Below are 9643 nucleotides of genomic sequence, written 5' to 3'. Positions count from 1 at the left end.
CACACCATGGCTCCATAGCCCATAGCACTCAACACTGGTATCAGAGCCCTACCGGGCCTCGGCTCTCGGCTCTCGACTCAACCTCGCGGGTATGGCCGCTTGCAAAGAGGAAGCCGTATGTCGAGCTGCAACAAAACTGAACAAAAGCGCTATCAACATGGTCGCCCTGGCCTTGTGGTGATCTTTCAACATACCAGTGCTCCTTGGTTCGGCCTTCTCCGCCTGCTGCAAGCGCATTCAATCACCACGCCATCGCTGTGTTCGTCTACTCTGCAGAAAAATCGACTTGTTTTGTATTTTATTGTGATTTTCACATTGCAGTGACCACTCAATTTGGTCCTAAGGTTTTACACAACCGGGATTCCCACCCCACAAAACCCTTGCAAAATCTTTCATGCTACAGTTGCAATATGTGCTCGTGTTCCGGTGTGCTAGGACTACAACATTTTACTAGTGTGCAGAATTTCCAGAAATTCAATTGTTATCAAAGTTGCTTCCCGAAAATTCGATTGCTGCAAATTGATTCTTGAATTAAAGTCAATTGTTGCCGACTCTTTGACGGACATTACTTACCTTCTCCAGTATACAACTATCCTTTGCATATCCAATATGGCATCAAAAGTCGACAAATACAATGGGACCGGCTTCCACACTTGGCAGATCAAAGTTAAAGGCTATTTGATGCGAAAAAACTTATGGAACATGGTCAAGCCTCTCGCAGCCGACGAATCCGACACATCCGCTGCAGTTACAAGGGCATTATCTGCTGAGCTACACGAACAAGCTTTTGATATCATTCTAACCTCCTTAGAAGACGATTTTATTCATTATTTGGATGATGTTGATTCTTCAAGTGTTGCCTGGATAGAGTTAGAGAAGCTTTTCGGTGCCAAAGCTAAGTATTCAAAAATGAGTTTAAAAATGGAATTATATTCCATCTGCATGCATGAAGATGAAAACATTGCAGCTTTAGCTAATAGACTGAAGAGTATTAAAACTCAACTTGTTTATGTCGAAGCTCCAGTACTACCAGAAGAAGATCTCATAGCCATTTTATTAAAAAGTTTGACTGACAAATTTCATCATATTGTTACTGTTTTAAAAGAGAAAGATCCGCTGCCCTCCTTGGATGGTATCATCAATTCATTGCAGGAAGAAGAACGCAAGGTACCTAGTACCAATTCTACTATTTTTCTTAGTGCATACACAGTCTCGAATGCCGTATCCCCCACCAGTTCTTCTGATACTTCTTGAAGGAGTACGAGCGGAAGTGCGACGTGAGAGAGAGTGCGAGAAGAAGAGCACGACGATATGGTGAACTCGCTCTACTGTAATGTGTAGAGCATAGTTAGTTCTTATTAGGTTTTTACAAAAGAATATGTGTACATACCTGGCGCCCGCCCACTTACCTGGGCGACCACATTTGGGCTTTATACCCCAACAACCTCCCACTTAAAGTCCAATGTGGTACTTTAAGTGTGAGAGAAGCTACTATACAAGCTAATATACAAGAGATGTAGAGAAGTGATGTACTACCCTACACCTAACTGCTTGCGAAAATGCGCAAAGCTCTCTAAGGGAAGTCCTTTTGTAAGTAGATCAGCAGGATTCTCTGTGGTGTGAACTTTGACAAGTAGAAGTTGCTTATCCTCGAGCATTTACCTGATGAAATGATACTTCACATCCACATGCTTTGTCTTTGAGTGATAAACTGGATTGCGAGCCAATTGTATAGCACTTTGACTATCACAATATAACACAGGCATCTCTTCTTTGATTCCCAAATTTGTTACTAGTCGATTAAGCCAAATTGATTCTTTGCATGCCTCTGATGCTGCAACATATTCAGCCTCTGTAGTAGACTGAGTAACACAATCTTGTAATCTAGAACGCCATGATACTGCTCCACCAGCCAATGTAAAGACATACCCTGATGTAGACCTTTGGTTGTCTAAGTCACCTGCATAATCTGAGTTTGTAAAACCCTTTACACTTAGCTCCTGACTCCCATTGCATATACGCATACTCTTTGTAGCTTTCAGGTATCTCAATATTCCTTTCACTGCCTCCCAATGTTTCTTGCCTGGGTTTGACATGTATCGACTTACTACTCCCACTGCAAATGCAATGTCTGGGCGAGTAGCAATCATTGCATACATCAAACTACCCACTGCAGACGCATATGGAATCTTATCCATTTCAGCCCGTTCTTCCTCAGACACAGGACAATCTTGTTTGCTAAGTTTCACATATGGTGGCAATGGAACAATCAATGCCTTTCCCTTCTCCATATTGAAACGTTGCAAAACCTTGTCAATATACTCTGTTTGAGATAACCAAATCAACTTCTTTGATCTGTCTCTCTCAATGCGCATACCAAGTATATGACTTGCCTCACCCATTTCTTTCATGTCAAACGATTTTGCCATCTTTGACTTCAAAGCTGAAATTTCTTCCAAGTGCTTGCCAGCAATCAACATGTCATCCACATACAAAATAAGGATCAGCCAACTACCATCCTTAGCCTTCTTTGTATATAGACAATGATCGAACTCACTACGTTTGTAGCCTTGAGAAAGCATAAACTTGTGGAATTTATGGTACCATGCCCTCGGTGATTGTTTTAAGCCATAAAGACTCTTTAACAACTGGCATACCCAATCTTCCTTGCCTTTCTCAACAAACCCTTCTGGCTGCTGCATGTAAATTTCCACATCTAAATCACCATGCAAGAACACTGTCTTGACATCCATTTGGTGCAACAACAAATCTAATATGGCAACCAATGCAAGAAAGCATCTCAATGTAGTCATCTTAACCACCGGAGAGAAGACTTCATCAAAGTCAATGCCTTGTTCTTGCTTAAAGCCCTTGGCAACAAGCCTTGCTTTGTACTTTGGCTGACTATCATGAGCGGTGATCTTATACCTGTAAACCCATTTACAAGGTAGAGCCTTTTTGCCCTGTGGTAATTTAACTAGCTTCCATGTCTTGTTTTTATGCAGAGCTGTCATCTCTGACTGCATGGACAATTGCCAATTCCCGGAGTCCTTCATTTGCAATGCTTCCTTGTAACATGAAGGCTCATTGCAATCAGTCAACATGACATAGTTCATAGATGGAACAAACCTATCAGGAGGTCGCGTGACACGTCCATATCTACGCACAATAGGTGGCTCAGGCTCAGCCACAACCTGTGGTTCCACTCTATCCTGTCCTTGCTCCTCTTGAGCCCTGACATTTTGTCTTGCACGTGCAGGTCCATCTTCTTGGAAGACAAATCTTCTAATCTCCTCAACCCTCTCTGGTTTAGAATGATATTTGGATTCATTAAAGTGAACATCATTGCTGCGGACAACCTTTGTGGATTCGGGATCCCAAAGTCTGTACCACATCTCACCAGAATTACCATAGCCTAGAAAGATGCACTTTCTACTCTTTGGCTCAAGTTTGTTCCTAAATTCCTTTGGAACGTGAGTATATGCCTCACAGCCAAAGACTCTGAGATGCTTGTATGAGGGCATTTTGCTTGACCATACCATCTCTGGCACTGAATCCTTCTACAGAACCTTGCTAGGAGATCTATTTACAAGATGAACAACTGCTGATACAGCTTCAACCCAAAACCCATTTGGCAGCTGTGCATTAGACAACATACTTCTAACCTTCTCTTGTATGGTCCTATTCATCCTCTCAGCAACACCATTTTGAGGAGGATTGTAAGGAGCAATAAGTTCACGTTTTATACCTTTTGACTCACAAAAGTCCTGAAAGGCCTTTGAAACATACTCTCCACCATTGTCAGTGCGTAAGCATTTAAGCTTCTTGCCACTCTGATTCTCCACAAGTGTCACAAACGTTTTGAAAACACTAAACGCTTCATCCTTGTGCTTGAGAAAGTAAACCCATACTTTCCTCGAGTAATCATCTATAAATGTCATAAAGTAAGAAGCTCCCCCTAGAGATAGGTTAGGCATAGGTCCACACAAATCACTATGAACAAGTGCCAACTGTGTATCTCTTCTACTGCTTCTATGCTTATGTGGCTGCTGTGTTTGCTTACCATACAGACAATATTCACAGAATTCAAAATCATTAAATGAAAAGCCAGACAAATAACCAGAACGAGATAAGATTTCCATTCCCTTCTTGGACATATGTCCTAACCGACTATGCCACAAAGAAACTTTCGGCTGCTCGGTTACATTGATTACATTTTTAGAGACATTTGATACATAAATCATGTAAAGTCCTCCAGACTTTACTCCATGTGCTACTGTCATAGAACCCTTGGATATCTTCCACATGTTCTGTCCAAAAGTGGTGACGTAGCCAGCATCATCAAGTAAACCTGTGCTGATCAAGCTCTTTGTAATTGCGGGAACATGTCTCACATTCTTCAGCGTGAAAGAAGAGCCATTCTGAAACTTCAATTGAACATCTCCAACACCTAAGATCTCACATGTCTGCCCATTGCCTAGCCGAACATGATCTTTAGTGGTCACATAAGAGGTAAACCACTCCTTGTTTGGAGACACATGAAGTGATGCCCCTGAGTCTATAATCCAGTCACTCAGTGCATTTCCATCAGATGTTGTAAGAAGAGCTGAGTCCATTGTATTCTTCAAGAAGTAGATGTCTCCTGACACTAGACTGTCATCCTCTACAACAGTGTTTGTCACATTTATTTCTTGAATCTTCACTGAGGACTTGTTCTTCTCACTATGGTCTTCAGATTTCTCTTTGCCTTTTTCTGGTTTCCATTCTTTGCAGTCTCTTTTCATGTGACCCTTCTTGCCACAATGGTAGCATTCTATGTCACTCTTGCCTTTAGCACTGCGGGACTTGCTACGAGATTGATTCCTCTTTCCACCTTTGTACTTTTCTTTGGTCCTTCCCCTGACAACTAAGCCTGTTCCTTTGCCTTTGTCCATTGTCTTTCTATTGGTTTCTTCAGTAAGCAGAATTCCTTCTACACCTGCTATGTTCAAACCATCTGGAGGTGCAGAATTACTCAAAGCTGTGCGAAAAGTGTCCCAACTTTCCGGCAATGTGATCAACAGGAACATATCTCTAACAGGTTCATCAAACTTGACACCTTAAGCTGACAACTGACTATAGATTGTGTTGAATTCATTCAGATGATTGGACATAGGTGTCCCTTCTTTCATCTTCAAGTCAACAAGCTTCTTAAGCCAGTATACCTGTGAAGCTGCACTCTGCTTCTCATAAAGATCACTCAGCTTTAACCATGCTTGATAAGCCGACATCTCGTCTGCTACATTGAAGTAAACGCTTACTGCCAAAGTCAGCATAATGGTAGAAAGTGCCAATTCATCCATTTCGCTCCATTCATCTTCGTCCATATCTTCTGGTTTTATCCCCTTGAGCTTTATAGGTTTTATCTGCTTCTTTTGTACCAACACGTGCCAAATCTGTTGCTTCCACAATGGGAAATTGGTTCCATCCAGCTTCTTGATATTGTAAAGAGCAGTGTCCTGTGATCCAGCCATAGCTACGCTTCACAGTAGTTTACTTTCCTGGGAAAAATTCGGCAGAATTTCCCTTGTAAACTGACCTCTGAACCAATATCAACCTGTCAAATGAACCAAGAAAGCTTCAGATTCTGCATAAATTTCGGCAGAGTCTCCTTTGTAAAATGGCTCTGGTGTACTAAAACACAGACCAAAAAAAAAAAGCTCAAAAAACACTGTCTCTCTGACACTGTAAGCTGTGGGTAAACCTGTCATGCACATGTACTGTCTCTGACTGTCCTGTCACTGTCCTGTAAGCATAGACTGCGACAATGTCTCAACGACAGTAAAGCAAAGATGCAATCCCAACTGTCTAACTCACAGTCAATACATCCTAGCTACCTATCTAAGGGTGCTCGAGGGATCGCTCCAAGACCTGTATCACCGAAAGGATCTCAACATTCGAGAATCCCCCAACTCAATAAAACCTCACTCGACCCTCAACAAAGGCTGCAGTAAATCTGACAGTACATAGACTTCCCACAAAGTCATACATCCACAAATTTCCCACTGTATGCTGTAACCGCTGCGGCGGTTGTTTGCTGCGTGACTCACAACCAGCAAACCCTCAACAGACATACATCATCTCTGACAATACATCCCATGTGGAAGTACCTGCAATGTAAGGATGAAATCTGGAATATCAAGCAGCAAACACAAGCTACCTAATGAACTAGTGGATGTCACCTACAGTCTGTGTGTAGATGCGCCCGTGTCGTATGTGACACGCCTCCAAGAACTGTGAGCCATCCTTCGATGTGTAGATAGGCACAAATCAACACTCTAGGAGTGTCGATATCCTCAGCACCTGCAGTCATAGGCCGAAAACCCCAAATTTGCAGAGTCGGATCTGCACCCGCTGAGACCACGTAGTCAAAAATGGCCTGCGCAGAACTTTGTCGAAGCCGAACGGTAACCGAGATGACCTCATAATGAAATTCTGAGCACACCAAGTCCTACGGGTCCCCCCACAAGATTTGGGGCCGTGTCTTTGCCTGTCGAATTTCACTCCAATCTGAGCTGGTGACTCTAGCCTCCTACAGTGCTGCCCCGAGCCTCGATCTGAGCTCTGATACCAGTTGAAGGAGTACGAGCGGAAGTGCGACGTGAGAGAGAGTGCAAGAAGAAGAGCACGACGATATGGTGAACTCGCTCTACTGTAATGTGTAGAACATAGTGAGTTCTTATTAGGTTTTTACAAAAGAATATGTGTACATACCTGGCGGCCCAACCACTAACCTGGGCGACCACATTGGGCTTTATACCCCAACACTTCCATAGCATATGCAGTCACTAAATGTGCTACTACAACAGCTTCATCTCAACCATTCAATGGAACCAGATCTTGTGCCATTTGTGGGCGCAACAATCATCAAACGAAAGACTATTTCAAGAAGAATCCTTGTGTTCACTGTGGTAAAACAAATCATCCGTCAAATAGGTGCTTTCAATTCATGTGGTTGAGGGAGACACTGAATCTCCAATATATTCAGTTGACGAGGAAGCTTTTTAGATCAACTCTTTTCATGTTGTTTAGTCAAAATAAATTGTACGGGCTATAGACACTGCCACACATGAGTGGTAAGACCTCCCAAATTATCAGTTTTTTCTCAAGTCCTATTTTGTCCTTCTTCTCATGAGGTTACTGGGTACACCTTAAACCCAAGGTTTGGCAGTGAACCAAAAACTCCTTTTTTGGTAGCTAATTTTTTGACCTACACCCTATCTGTTTAAGGGGGGGTTTATCATAGCACCAGGTTATGGATACACCAGAAATCCTTGGTTGTGAGAGAACCTAAAACTCACGGTTGACGAGTACACCAAAAACTCGAGGTATCATGAGAGGGTTTGTCTAGTTCGGGCTTGAGGGGGGGATTGTTAGGTTTTTTCAAGCCCAATACTAGCCATAGAAAAGACCTCCAGTTCACTTCCAGTTTGCATGGTTTTTGTAGTTTTATTTACTTGAGAATCAATCAAAAGTATCGTGCGTTGTTTTGCAAGGAGAGTCGATCTCTTTGTTTCTCTCTCGCTTTCTCTGTTGTAGCACACCATGGCTCCATAGCCCATAGCACTCAACAGCCGCAACTTACCCAAAATACGACATTCATAAACATGCTTAGAAGGTGCTTCAAGAGGCGGTAAAGAAGCAACCATACCAGATTTCTACAAATGCAACAAATTGGCAAAATTTAGATGCCCAAAAAGTGCATGCCAAAGTTTTGCATCTAAAGCAGCATTTGAATCTACAATTGCATTTGCAAAATTGTGCCCACACTTGTTATACAAAATGAGCTTATATTTCCCACAACACAAAATGGTACATGCAACTATTTCATCACCAAATTGAGATCATGAATTATACATTGGTCATCAACAAATTTAACAACAAGACCAAGTCTTGCAAGTGCAGATATAGACAAAAGGTTCTTTTTTATCCTTGGTACATAAAGTGCATCAACAAGTGTGAAAGAATTACCATTCGCAATAGTTAGCACAGTCTTTTCAACTCCCTTCATTGGATAAGAGGGATTGTTGGCACAAGAGATTGTACTTCCATGAGGAATAGACTATACAAATGTTTTCAAGATGTTTACTGATGAGGATAAATTGGATGGGGATAACTACCCAATGTGGGCTTACATGATGACACATGTTCTTGTGTCAAAGGGTGTTTGGAATGTTGTGCAAAGCATTGATGTACATACACCTTTTGTGGATAAATGCTCTGTTGAGGATATTGTAGGTTCTTGCGGATTTGTTGCCAATAGAGTTCTTTTGCCTATGAATGAGCAATCTTTTTGGGATGTTAGAGATGCACATGCTCATGATTTGATTGCATTATATGTGAAGCATACTATTAATCCTCACATTTTCTCGGCAAAAGCAACAAAACAGGCTTGGGATAATGTGGCTGATCTTTATGCAACTTGCAATGAGGCTAAAATTGCATTGCCGGGTAGATCTATATTTATAAACCAAAATTTGCATCTATTGAGGATCCATTGACTAGATACAAATACATTAACGCTTTGGATAGATAAATGGGTGTTAAAAGCTTCAACTATGAAGAAGTGAGGCATTCTCCCACTTCTCTTATGCCATTTCCAAAGGAAGTAACATACACAAATTCAAATAGTAAGAAATAAACAACAATTAATCTAATCTAACAAATTATAAAAATATGAATAAGAGAAAATGAGCGAAAATAAAAAAAATAAAAAGGCAAAAGATTTAAGCCAAGCTAATGAATAAAAAGGCAAAAGATTGAACCCAACCTAAAGATATGATGTCAAGAACTCTTTATGAATATTCAAGTATCAAAAGTCTAGCACATGCAGACTCCATTATCCAAGTGTAGTGCTTTGTCATCAATGCGCCTTTCAATCCACAATCATTACGCTTCAGAGTCTCAACTTCAAACTTGTGGTTCATTCATAAATGCTCCTTTTTCCAACGATCAAAAAATTACTTACAATGGTGACTTAGTGAGCCTAATAGTGATAAGTGACTAGTCTGTAAACAAATGTATGAAAACACACTCTTTGTAATCAATAAGGTGTTGTCAAAAACATAGTTGTGATCTCCTTGTATTGTGTGTGAGCCACATGCTTTATTTTCAAAGCTTACAAATTCAACTCTAGGAATGAATATAAAGTTAAGTTAAAATCTCAAGGATCAAGGTGTTCCACTTACGAGTTGTAGCACAGGGAAGTCTTCAATCTCGTCGACGATCAACAGAGAGAAGCTAAGTCTATTTTACACTCGATCACAATTAGAACGTGAGTTTGAGGTTGATGCTCCAACGCAAACCATGCAACCTCATGAGTCATACATCAACAAATGGGTAACACTAGAGTCTAGAGTAGTCAATCCACCACTTGCCTGAGTGCACGAGCAAGCACTAGGGAGCTTGCAAGACGAGCAAGCCATTGGAGACTAAGGGCGCTCTTGTTGAGGGTTGAGCTTGTTATTCCATAAGACTGGTTCTGGGCATGCCACACAAGTATGCACGTAGTGAAGGCTACAAGGCTCTTCTGTTGTGGAGAAGGTGAGGTTCAACCTTCAAGAATTTTGGATAGCGAAGGGCTAAAGGTCACTTGATTTGGGAA

The sequence above is a fragment of the Adiantum capillus-veneris genome, chromosome 8 (assembly GCF_014529385.1).
Source record: "Adiantum capillus-veneris isolate H3 chromosome 8, ASM1452938v2, whole genome shotgun sequence".
In the NCBI taxonomy this organism is placed as follows: domain Eukaryota; kingdom Viridiplantae; phylum Streptophyta; class Polypodiopsida; order Polypodiales; family Pteridaceae; genus Adiantum; species Adiantum capillus-veneris.
This window is presented reverse-complemented; position numbering follows the sequence as displayed.